Source organism: Schistosoma haematobium, chromosome 6 (genome assembly GCF_000699445.3).
Source record: "Schistosoma haematobium chromosome 6, whole genome shotgun sequence".
In the NCBI taxonomy this organism is placed as follows: Eukaryota; Metazoa; Platyhelminthes; class Trematoda; order Strigeidida; family Schistosomatidae; genus Schistosoma; species Schistosoma haematobium.
The window spans coordinates 6289272-6303000 of NC_067201.1; positions in this window are offsets into that span (position 1 = coordinate 6289272).

Here is a 13729-nt window from a genome sequence, read left to right on the forward strand (position 1 = left end):
ATTATTTTGTTTGATGTATCCAAACCTTATATATATATATATATTACTTTAACTGAATGTGATTTTCAAAGGTTCAAGTGAACACTGAGTAGATAAGTAAACCCACCCAAACAACCAATAGACGGAATATAAAAGCGAACAAAGGGCAAATTAGGGGGAAATGCGTTGGAAAATAAAGAAGAAATGACTGGAAAACGAGCCAAAATGTCTGCTTTTTCGCCTTTCCGTGGGAAATAATGCGGATTTTTCACTTTTTGTCGTTCTGTCTCTCAAATGTCGCTGAATTATCTATTTTTTGCCTAAACATACGCCGACTTGTCTATGGCAAGCCACGGAGTTTGAGAACTACATAGGTGCTTTCCATTTATACCTTTATTAAGATATCCTAGTCACCTCTGAAACAGAGGCCTGCAGCATCAAAGCAATGTTCATGTGAGAATCTCACTAAGGTTGCTCAAATAGTGGTGAACATATTAGTATCCGAACTCGTAAACTTCTGTCTTAAGGCCCATAAGGTTCTGAAATCCTTAACTGCGACCGCCCGGTAGTGGGTCATGGTCTTAAGGTCATGCCTCGCTGTTACCTTAAAATCATTTTGCGACGAAACAACCGCACCGAATCTTTTTCTAGGCTGTACCTATTTATTCTTTGATTCCCAGTGTGCATGTAGACACAGCGGCGTTGATAAGCATCAGTCTCTTTTTAGACCAACTAACCAGTACATCTAAGTTCACTAGCAGTGCACATACATATGCATGTCCTACTATTTCCCGCCAGATATTTACGTTATCAGTGTAAATTAGAATCGATGACTCAACTATACTTGAGAGTCATCTAAATACAACACATGAGGTAAACGAATTAGGACGGAGCCTTGCTGTACCCCGTTAGGTACTGATTTCCAGAAGCATCATCTGGAATTTATTTTCATTTTCTGTCTACGATCTACCATGAAATCCTTGAACGGGCAACTCCTAGATTTTTCATCTTCAAGAGCAACATATTTACGACACCTTATCAAGTGCTTTGCTGAAGTTTGTGTGAACAAAATCCACTGATTTTTCACTATCTACAGATCGTTTGTTTCTCTCTTGTTATAAAAACGTTTGTCGTGCAAGATCATCGTGTCCTGAAACCACACTGTCCCCTATTTTATAGGTTGTTAGTTCCTTCGAACTTGCTCAAGTGACAAACTGAATTTCGTAGTCGGCGGAGCAGCAATGTTTTATGCAATCTGTCTCAAGATTTTAAAGTGTAGTTCCTCCGGCCCTATTGGTTTCTCGGTGTCTAAATCGCCAAAATGCTTTAGTACATCGTCTTAATCGAAATCCGCAGTGGGCAACCAATATTTTGACTGTGTATTGGGGTCTAGTCGATCGTCTGGAAGGTGCTCCGGATCGAAGACTGTCCCGAAATAGTCCAAAATATTCCCTGCTTTGTCGTGGTTTTCCTCTATCACTAGAGGTCCCCTTATTTTCATTATTGGGCTGGAAATCCAATGGCGCGTTGTTGTTATATACGAGAATGGCCTCTTCGGCTCTTGATTACAGATTGTACTAACTGTTTCTCATATTTTCGCTGAGCTCCCTGGGCTGTGATCATACACTTATTTCAGACAGACATGTAGCGCTCTACCGTATTTGCCACAAGGCTGACAGAGAAGTTTCAGAATGTTTTGATTCGTCTTCGTAAACGTCAGTTTATCCATGTTTGGTCGTTATTCTTCTTCTTTGTGACTGTCGTGGGTGTAAATGGTTGAGATACTTGACGATATAACTGCCGGAAAGTAGTTTATGCCCCGCCCTTTACAGATGTCCCAGAGTCGATTTTCCAGTGTTCATCCGAGAGTGTGGTGTTGATTACCCTCATGTCTGTCATCCGTTTGCTAAGACAGGTAGACGCAGTTGCATGACAGATGTTTTGATGACCCTTTTTTCTAGGGGTGCATCAAAGTCACCGACCATAGGGTTCTTACACCGGTTTGACAAAAATTGAGGTTTATTTAGGACGTCATTCACTACACCATCCGGACCGAGAAATGCTACAACAAATTAACTATCTTGACATTTACATTTCAGCCTGCAGAGGACAACTTTCCATGTTCTTGAGTCACGTGACACTGTCTTGATAGCTCGTATGGTTAAGGCACGCGTCGTGTACAGGACAGTGCGACTACCTGCACTATCTTGTCTGTCATCCCCACCAAGTAGGAAAGCAAGCATTTGAATTTTACTATAACACATTTCTGACGTTAACCATGTTCCCGAGATGACGATGATATTGTTTTTCTGTGTTTACCACGTTTTCGAGCCCCGTCATTCTATTTAGTAAGCTGACAACATTTGTACATTATATCTTTAACTCCGAGAAGTGCTTTCTCGTATCATCGAGGTGGTTTGAGGGACCCTATGTTCCGAACTTTCACAGTGTGAAGTCCTTTGAACACAAGACATTTTCATCGTTCCAGCGTTGCTCATTGATTCCTATCTCTAAAGGTCGTTTCTTCATATGATCGGTCACGCTAGGATCCGCACGGACATATGTTTCAGATTTGCATTCACGAACGTTTATTCGAAATTACGGTCTAAGTTCGTTATTGATATTGCTCTAATAATCGACCTAATCCTAAAATTGTAGATATTTCATGATGTGACTACCTAATCTATGAGATCTTACATGAAAGTACTATCATTGTCTGCACCAACTCGTCGTATTGTAACTATCAGCAATATGCTTGGCGTTTCTGAAGAGCAAATATAGGCTGAACATAGAACAATATATGAAATATGAATAAAAGGGATAAGCTACGCAAGAATGGCCACGCCTGCAACGCCGAACCATGCCGTCCGATTGCTTCTCGAATGAATGTTCCTGCCTCCACTATTGTTGGCCTTTTCTCTGAGTTAAATGTTGAATATCTATTTTCTCAGTTGTCATACGTTCAGCTTTGAGGATTGTGTGGTTAGGATCAACACCACTACGAGTTTATAGTTTTTTCTAATTCTGTTGTAATTTCAGGAGATCTGAACGCTATCGATCACGTCTCCGGTGATTTCCAAAGCTCATATGCATGTGTTTTTTGGATTATCGGCGATATAGTTTTAGCCCCCATTTTGGCCATTGATCGAACCGTAGCTGCTACAACTAGGTTTTGCATTCACGGAAATTTCAGTGACATTATATGAGCTGATATCAACGCGGCTATATATGGTTAGATGTAAATCAGAATTTTAAGAAAATCGTTTATATTAGGGCCTTTTTTCTGTATTATGGACGTCAGTAGTTTCGAGTGATCTTGTTAGTGGTGAAATATCGTCAAGTCAGAGATTCTTCCATTATCACTTTTCACTTTATGACCTTCATAATTTCGATAAGTATGGCGCCTTGATCTTTGTGATCTGTAACTATTTTTCCCTTCCTTACGTTGACTTATTCTTCAACCCCATAGAGTCCAAACATGCCTGAAAATTTTTTAGACATTTTTTATTTGGTAAGGTCCTCAACTGACTTGCTTTTACAAATGAATTGAATATGAACAGTACTGATGAATACATATCAGGGTGATTGATTTTTTAGCATTATGCATACATACACAGTACATATGTCACACCACTGGCTTTTAGTAACATGGGTGTCCGGCATATAGGGGATGATTGCAATACTAGATCCTTTTTACTATGTTAAACACTTCTGAAGCAACAGCGAGGTCGCAGTTGACAAGACGCCTAAATGAACTAATAGTTCTGGTGTCGACAGGCAAATTCCCTATGTCATTCGTTCTCCTGTGGTGACTACTGTCATCATTGTCCTTCAAGGTAATTTTTAACATATCTGCAAAGGCAACAACTGGAATGAGTGTATCCGTCTCTGAATAAATCTGGTAGCACGAGTCGTTAAAAATGTTGAAAATAGTGTTGACGGTGCACCTAGATAGTGTTCTTTCCCTTCGTTTAAATGGACACCTAGAGACAGAATCTTAGAAAGTTATTAGTTTCACATCAGTCAAAGAAAACGTCTTGAATAGAGACGGAATTGAAATGTCAAAGTGGCTGAAAGCAACTCAGAAATCAAGACAATTTTGAAGATAAGGGGAGCACTGATGATGACGAACGCAAAAGGGAAAATGGCCGAAAAATCGTAGTATAGATATGGTACACAAACATATGTTTATTTATAAGATGGAGTAAAAATGTTAAGGTTGTCTGGTGAGAAGAATCTGGTTTGGATAAAAGCTTCCCAAACTTACGTGCCCTTCTTCACTTGAGTTAAAGGAATCCAAGCATACGGAATTCCGAGAACCTTCTAAATCCACTCAAGATCAACATCTGCTCACATATTGAAATTGATAGTTTCGATGTACACTTCTTTCAGAAAGGATATGAAACTCTTGGAACAAGCAGAGGGACGTGAGGTCAGGTGAGCCCTACAATAATGGCACAGGTAATAAGACAGATGGCATATCAAAGTGCGATTGTACCATCTGGGTCACATTAGAATAGATGATTGTCGGAACGGCTTCGTCAACACTGATAACCAGGAACACCTGTTTTTCTGTACACTATTGACCCTTACCCAATAATCGCTTCCTCTACTTCTGTTTTCTGATCTGGAAATCCTAACGCAATAACTAAACCCTCATCACAGAGGACTTACTTATGTTTCATGCAATTCATGTACAGATTCCATCATTAATTCTACCCGTGTGTTTCACTCTGATGGTCTAGCTGATATCACATTCGAATCCTAATTCAAGAAATATGAAGAGATATCCAGGGTTGATATCAATAAACTTTATGACGCTTCCAAGGCCATCCCTCCAAAGAGCTCAACAAATTTTTCTTTTGGTGCAATAATTGACATCCGGTCGCAAATCTTAACTGAATAGACATCATTTTTAATATCCGTTATCAGTACCTCTGGACAACGAAAGCCGATTATGATGACCGGCTGAAACACGTGGGCTTAGTGAATCACGAATGCGGGGATTTAAACTATCAGATCCGTTTAAATGCTTTGTCATTGTATGTAGTCTTCAATCTCCTGAAGATTCTGATGTCAGAACCAGAATTTTAAGTAAAATTGAACAATGTCTAGACGTAGCGCTACAAAAGACAACCACGGAATGCCAGAGATTAGTAAGTTTGAAACATGATACTTCCATGATTAAGAATATTGACCGGCTACCATATGTACATACTATAAGCAATAAGAAAGGTTTCGGCTCACTAGCCGTTATATCCATGCTGGTCATGTGGAGGCCGGCAATACAAAACGTTCTGTCCATATGAAGAACATTGTTGCACTAACTTTCAACGTAAAGAGCACACAGAAACCAGCTGCAGAAAAATAACTCAATTTCACCCATCGAAACCCTATTTTGAGAGTTATAGATTTGATACGATAACTAACAACATTTTAATGTTTCATTATCGAGCAATAAATTATCGCAAAAGAAAATATAAAACTGTGAACAATAATGAACACTGTATTCGTCTTCAACTTGATACAGCATCTGACATTCCCATTATCAGCTTAGAAACTTGGAAGAATATTGGAAGACCCACAGTTCGTTCAACGACGCTACTAGCACACTGCATCCGATGGAAATCTAAATATTGTTGATGAGATATCCTGCGCTGTTTCCAAAGGTGTTGCTATAACGAATCCAACAGTATACCTTACAGATTATCGAATTATTGAGGTTAGAGCTAAAAGAGACACTAAAATTAGCGAACCATTCGATTAACAACATTTGCAGCCGAATCAGAACTGCTAATCCCTCAGATAGGATAACCAGAAGAACGGAGCATTGCAAAGACATGAACGCGTGTCCACGGAAGGACTGAAGAAGGCACGAAACATAAGGCATTACTAACTTTCAAATCTAGAGCTACCCCCGTTTATCGACCTGTGCCTTATGCTGATCTCCAAACGGTTGAATAGGGACCAGAACGGCTTCAGATAAATGGTGTTAATGAATTTGTGAACTTTTCAAGTTGAGCTGCATCAGTAGTAATAGTAGTAGTCAAGAAACCCAGCGTCACTGATCACTCATGCGCAAATTACCCAAATTGAATTTGTCAGACACTTATTTGCAAATCCCTCTTTCTTCTGGTGGTCGAATGGATTATGAAGACCTCGACATCTGAGGGAAAACACGGCATACAATGGACAGCTCAGAATCAATTAGACGATTTGGACTTCGCAAATGACCTAGCCCTCCTATCGCATACACATGAACAAATGCAGATAAAGACAGCCAGTCTCTACATCAGTAGGCCTCAGCATACACAAGGGGAAAACCAAGGTCCTTAAATTCAAAGCGGAGAACAGCAATCCAATCACTCTTGATGGCGAAACTCTGGAAGATGTAGAATCCGTCACATACCTGGGAAGCATCATAGATGAACAAGGAGGTTCAGATGCAGACGTAAAGGCGAGAATCGGCAAAGCAAGGGCCGAATTCCTACAATTGAAGAACATATGGAACTCAAAACAACTTTCAACCAATATCAAAGTGAGAATCCTCAATACGAATGTCAAGGCAGTTCTACTGTACGGAGCTGAAACTTGGAGAACTACAACAACCATTATCAAGCAGGTGCAAGTATTTATAGACAGCTGTCTACGCAAGATGCTCAACATCCATTCGCCGGACACAATCAGTAACGGCCTACTGTGAGAGAACGAACCAGCTTCAAGCTGAAGAGTAAATTAGGAAAAGATGATGGAAATGGATAGGACATACATCACGCAAACCGACAAACTACATCACGAGGCAAGCCCCAACTTGGAATCCTGAGGGGAAGAGGAAAAGAGGAAGGCTAAAGAACACATTACGTCGGGAAATAGAGTCAGATATGAGAAGGATGAATAGCAACTGGAAGGAGCTGGAAAGTATTGCCCAGGACAGGGTTGGATGGCGAATGCTGGCGAGAGGCCTATGTTCCTTCACGAGGAGTAACAGGCGTTGATATACATATTATTTGCAAGTTCCTCTAGTTGATCTAAGTAAAGATATTCTCATGGTCAATAGACACAAGGGTCCGTCCCAATATAACCGACTGCCCTTCGAAGTGAAGGCGGCATTTTCTATACTTCAGGAAATACGTATACCATGGTACAAGCTATTCCAGGAGCGGCAGCTTCTTTGAACGATCTCTTAATGATGGGGACAGGCAAAATCGACTTACAAAAGAAACGTGGTCGGATGCTAGTACGCATGCAGCAGGTGTGGTATTTCAGTTTCATAAGAGGTAAAGGTGTAAGACGACCAGACCCAGAGAATCCTCAGGCATTAAAAGCTATGCCTAGACCAACGGCTGTCTCACGCTACGATCCCTTTTAGGAATAGTAAATAACCTTCTGGTGAGGAATACAACATGGGATTGGTCTACGAATTGTCAAGCTGCTTCTGTGGAAATCAAGGGACTACTAGTCTCATTTCCGTTACTCACCCATTACTACCTATCCTTACCTATTATAGTAACATCAGGCTCTTTGAAATATGGCACTGAATCAATTATTTTACTCATAATACCGGTGAATCTGAAAGGGCAATCTTTTATACAGATAGACCGTTAACTGCAGCGGAACGTAACTACATTCAAATAAAAAATTGAGCACTGTCGATTATCTTCGCTGTAAAGAACTTTGACAAAATGATATTTGGAAGTCATTTCGCGCTCTCGATTGACCAAAAGTCATTATTAATCATGTTTGGGTCGAAGAAAGGGATTTTGGTATTTACAACAGACAGACTGCGACAATGTAGAACCACACCCTTGGGTTGCCAATTCAATATCAAATACTAGCTCATTACCGATTTGAGACAAGACAACGCTTTGTCTAGACTAATTGGTTCTCAAGTGAAAAGTGAAGAAGATACTTTGATGGTAGCAATTGAGACAGAAACAGAAGTTCGTCGGGTTTTCGAAGACGCAGTCGACGGTCTACCACTCATTTTCACTACTATCAACGGAGCTACGGAAGATAACGAGATAGTAAGGGAAGTTAGGGATTATTTTCCTACCACACGGCCAAACCATCGTTTCCAATGAGTATATCTACAATATTTTTACCAGTGAGACCAGCTTATGATTGTCGATTCATTTATGATGCTTGTTGACAGAATTTTTGTTTCAAAAACATTACGTCAAAACGTTCTGAAACAATTTCGAAGCGGCAATTCTGTCATTAACAAGATGAAATCGTTGGCTTGAACCTACGTTTACTGGCTTACAATAGATCAAGATATTAAGACTAGATGCCATTGTAGTTTATCGTAACTACAAGCAGTCAGTCAGCCTACAAGTCCTTGTGAGAGGCTCCGTGCAGATTTTGCCGGGCCAACACAAGGAAAAATGTTTTTAGTTGAAGTGATATATTCACGAAATGGAAAAAAATAACACTGTCAAACTGCACAGTCAGTGATCTCACAGTGATGTGCAAAGTGCGAAGTGCTCCAAGTTACTCCACCTGCTTGTAATCACACCCTCTCTCATCATATGTAGGGCTAACCCAGTAGCTACTCCATCCCTTGTGACTACGCGTGACCCAGTGGGAAGTTTTATGAAGAGACTCGGTAACAATATATGCCTGCATAGTTTACCTTCCTTCAGCTGGAACGTCAACTAACTATACATAACACAGTACGCTCGAACGTGATAGAATTTGCGCACCTTATCCTGTGTTTTATTATTTATCATTATTAATACTAGTAATCGCCCATACTTACTTATAGCCGACTTATCACCACCTTTTGTCTAAACTTTTTGTATGTAATTATTTGCCTCAACCGCCGTCCGCCGTTTACTCTGTTCTATTCTTACTCTAGAAGCTTCCAAGTTACACCCGTCAATCGAATGTCTTGTTACGCGGTTAATCATAGCAAATTCAATGCTCTGAAATTTTGTTCATAAGTATATTCTCGGGATCAAAATCGTCCCAACAACCGCCAAAGCCACAAAAACTAGTGCGATCGAGTAGTTAGGCTGACCATATCAGACGATGACAGAGACCTTGGAACACTAACATCAAGAAATGGGATCGAGAAAATTAGTTAGTTTACAGCAACCCACCGTAAATTTAAACATTGGATATGTAGTGTTTATTCAGGCACCTACTGGAATCACCACAACTTCTAGAAGGACGTAAACAGGCTACCCTTTGTCCTGTTCTCTGAAGAGGGGATAAGAAAGGCCCAATCTACCACAGATCAGTCGCATTGCTCTCAATACTGCCAGAAACAATGGAGAGGCAGGTCAATGATCAAATTACATAGGACTACATAGGCGGAAACAAGGTCGTCCATGAGGACAAACACAAGCCTAGGGTAAGTAGACCCTGCGCATCTAATCTTGTCGAGGCATTGGACTGCTGGACGGTCTGCCAAGACCAAAAGACAATCATCCAAGTTAGTTTCTCCGACTCTGTGGAGGTGTTTGGAATAGTAATGCACGTACTTCTCACAACGAAGGTTATGAAGACGGGTTTCATCGATCTACTTCTATGTCTGCTCATAAGCTACCTAGATAACATGATGTTCTGTGCCAAGGCAAACAGAGTGCGTGAAAGCTTCACGATTTCAACATTAGAAGTCTCTCAAGAGATGACTTTGTGTTGACTCCTCTTCTTCACCTTCCCTAATAACTTTCTAGAATAAACTACCCGATTGACAGTAATCTACGTAGAAAACGCGAAGATTTAGGGGTTTATAGCAAGCAAAAAGGATTTTTATATTTAAGGTCTGTGTTGGTGCACTTGTCTATGCTACTAAAACAATGAACCTAATCAAATATCATGAAGTTGCCGTGACGTGACTATCTAATCTATCAGACCTAACAGTGAAGTCACATCAGTATCAATATTGACTTGTCCTGTCACTATAGTCACCGAATTCCGCTAAGGGATTCTGAAGGGCTCATTTGGGATGGGGGTAAAGTAGCATATCTAATATAAACGTACATGAAGTCACACAAAGTGACCACGCCCACATGTCGGAGAGATGCTATCCCCATTGAGTCCTTCAGCGTTCACCATATCTGTGTTCGCTGTGTAATGTAGGTCTTCTTAATTATCGTATGTTCGGATTCAAAGATCATGTAGTTGAGAGCCAATACCACAACAGATTTACTTAAACTTCAAAAGAACCTTACAAAGATGGAGGAGTGAGCAGTAAATAATGTGTTAATAGTTAACTATTCGAAATTCCAACTCATGAACATTGTGCTTTGTAGGAAAAAACGAACTTGTGTCATCCATGGAAATCCGCTCTCGCTTGTCTCTTCACTGTGCGACCCCACCTTTCTCCATCAATAGTTACTCTTATTTGGAATGCTTGCCCAGTCGGAATGATCATAGTCCCCTCAGTGGGCGAGATCAACAGGAGACTTGAAAAATACATAACCATATTCAGATTACCATCTCTTCGTTGGAATAGCTGTTCTTGAGGTGTGTTTCCCAACATTATGATTACTACACATCATTCTTACCTAGCCTAGAATAATCTTTGTTCTTACTTTTTTCTTACACTTTGGTCCTCTCAACTCGTCTGCATTACTTATTAACTAATCAACTCGTTTACCATCTCTTGAGTCAATCGTTTACATAGTAATTCAAAATTTCTCTCTATTAATTTTTATAATGCAAAAATCAAGCTTCCTGCTTGGCAATGTGATAAATTTTGGTTAGAAAAACTCGTTATAACTTGTGGTATTTGAATTCTAGTATGAACTAGGAATCCCAGAAATAATGCAGTTGGATCAAGAAGTACTAGATAAGCACGAACGAATGAAATGTATTTGGAATTCAAGCATTCAACAAGTACAAAGGAATCACTAGTATAGGGGTTGTGGAGATTATTAAGTTTTTGATTGAGATCATGAACCGATTAATGTTAGACCATCACAATTGAAAACCTGGAAGCACTGGACGGCCGTTTCGTCCTATTGTGGGACTCCTCAGCAGTGCGCATCCACGATCCCGCGAGCGGGATTCGAACCCAGGGCCTTCGGTCTCGCGCGCGAACGCTTAACCAACTGGACCACTGAGCCGGCATCCAATGGTGATAGTTTCTAACATCAACCAATCCACGAAATTGCGCGACCAACTTCCATTGTACTGAGGTAGATACCTGTCTCTACCCGACAAGGATTAGCTCCACTGATCACGGCTTCTCACTAGAACTCCGAGAATTCCCTCACGAAGCTAGTCACTGGTGAGCACATGTTAATTACTAGTATAGGGGTTGTGGAGATTATTAAGTTTTTGATTGAGATCATGAACCGATCAATGTTAGACCACCATTGAAAACCTGGAAAACTGGACGACCGCTTCGTTCTATTATGGGACTCCTCAGTCAAAAACTTAATAATCTCCACAACCCCTATACTAGTAATTAACATGTGTTCACCAGTGACTAGCTTCGTGAGGGAATTTTCGGAGTTCTAGTGAGAAGCCGTGACCAGTGGAGCTAATCCTTGTCGGGTAGAGACAGGTATCTACCTCAGTACAATGGAAGTTGGTCGCGCAATTTCGTGGATTGGTTGGTGTTAGAAACTATCACCATTGGATGCCGGCTCAGTGGTCCAGTTGGTTAAGCGTTCGCGCGCGAGACCGAAGGCCCTGGGTTCGAATCCCGCTCGCGGGATCGTGGATGCGCACTGCTGAGGAGTCCCACAATAGGACGAAACGGCCGTCCAGTGCTTCTAGGTTTTCAATTGTGATGGTCTAACATTAATCGGTTCATGATCTCAATTAAATACAAAGGAATCATTAGTTCATCCAAACACCACGAAAACTTTAATGCTAAAAGACAAAGTTTAGTATTACTTGCAGCGAAATGGACAGTAGTTTTACAAACTGACTTGAAGTGTCCAATTTCACCACATTTAAAGTATTTAACATAACGAAATACACATGAATTATGTGATTAAAATTTACCACAAGACAAACATTTTTCAAGCTTGCACTCACCTTTATGGCCTGTTTTGCATTTCCCATTAAACTGTTATTTGCATGGCCCTGAGTACATATTGGAATGGGATAATTAAGTAATGTAATAGAATTCTTCATATCATGGAAGTCAAATTCATATACTGCCTTATAGTTAATACACGCAGTTCCAGCATCTTGAAAATAGGAGTTCAGAATTTGAATGAGCTCTCCATCCAGGTTTGGTTTGTTGATCCCTACAATCAATCGATCACGCAGCTGCACATGAAATTGGTCACCAAAATTGCACTTAGCAGTCTGCTTCAGCAATTCAAGGATAAATTCTATAAACTTTCGATTATTCGGACGAATCATTTTATGAAATTTCGCACTTTCACGGCATTAAAAACTAGTTCAGTTTACATGATTTAAAGTTAGCGTAGTGTGGCGCCGAGTCGCGTCTGACTGTAATCACCACTACGGGAAGACTACGTGCCAGTTAGTTAACTGACGTGATCCCCCGTAAGCCAAATATCAGAAGGCAGTTCATGGCTTTAGTTGAGATGTATTTGTTGACGATCTCGCGGTATCGAAAGAATACCGAGATCGTGTCAGGTTACAAGTGTGGTTACTGAGCGTAACCGAATACGTGCAAGGTCACAACAAACGGAAGAATGTATGTGTTTTGGTACAGTTGAACAGACAAGTACGGTAAACCAATCCCTGGTACAATCACTTATGATAATAATTGTTTCCATTAAACCAATCGCGTTCAGTTGATAAAAGTAGGTCACTGCAGTAGTTCTTTGAGAGTTGCATAGTGAAGTGAAATAGGTATATATGGGAACGTCAAAGATTTTAGAAAGTTGTAGACTTCTTCAAGTAATGTAGAAAAATGAGCAATGATCTTGACATTGTTGACATTTCCCCGGTAATACTCGGGACGTCAAACCTTTCCATGTAATCCTTGAAAGTTTCAGGAATTGAATGTACATAGAAACGTTCAATAGTAGGCTCCATTGCGACTCCAAAATGGCTACAAGTATTCGAATTAATGTGGTAACTGCGAATTCCCGAACCGGTTCAATTTATGTCTGGCTTATAAGCTAGAAAGAACTAGATGGACACAAACGAAGTTATTTTATTTGGAGTCCGTAATAAGTGGGTAATCAAGTACAAAGGAATCATCAGTTCGTACAAATACCACAGTTTATGATAGGGTTAACTATATGCATATATATGTACAAATGTGTACATTCGTACGAGCACAGCACCAGTAATGAAGTGTCTGAGTTGTCGTTGATACGCATAAATTTAGAGTCAGACGATTATTTTGTCTCATTAGAGATCCTAATTTAGTGCAAGGTAATGTTTGATTGATAATTAGTGGGGCCAATCACACGTCATTCCAATAAATTTACTAATGTCGCCTGACAACTGGAACTGTCTTCGTCCCATCATATTTATTCACCGAAATATTTATCAAAAATATATTATCGTATACATATGTGTGCGATAACTTTGAGCTATTTTGCACTCTCAAACAAATAATTTCAAGATTTCATTCTTGTCCGATTTAGCCGAATTTTCTGTAGTTTCCAACTATCTTTCATATAATTAACTGAAATTTTCTACCAGGTTTTATGCTACTCAGGCCAATCTATGTGACGAACTTTATTTCTGCCGAATTTATATAACCAGGGTGTCCCAACAGACCCTAGCTCAATAAAACGTTACAAATATCTTATCAAGTCATGTAATAACTTCAGGTTCATGACAGAAGATTTTAGTACAT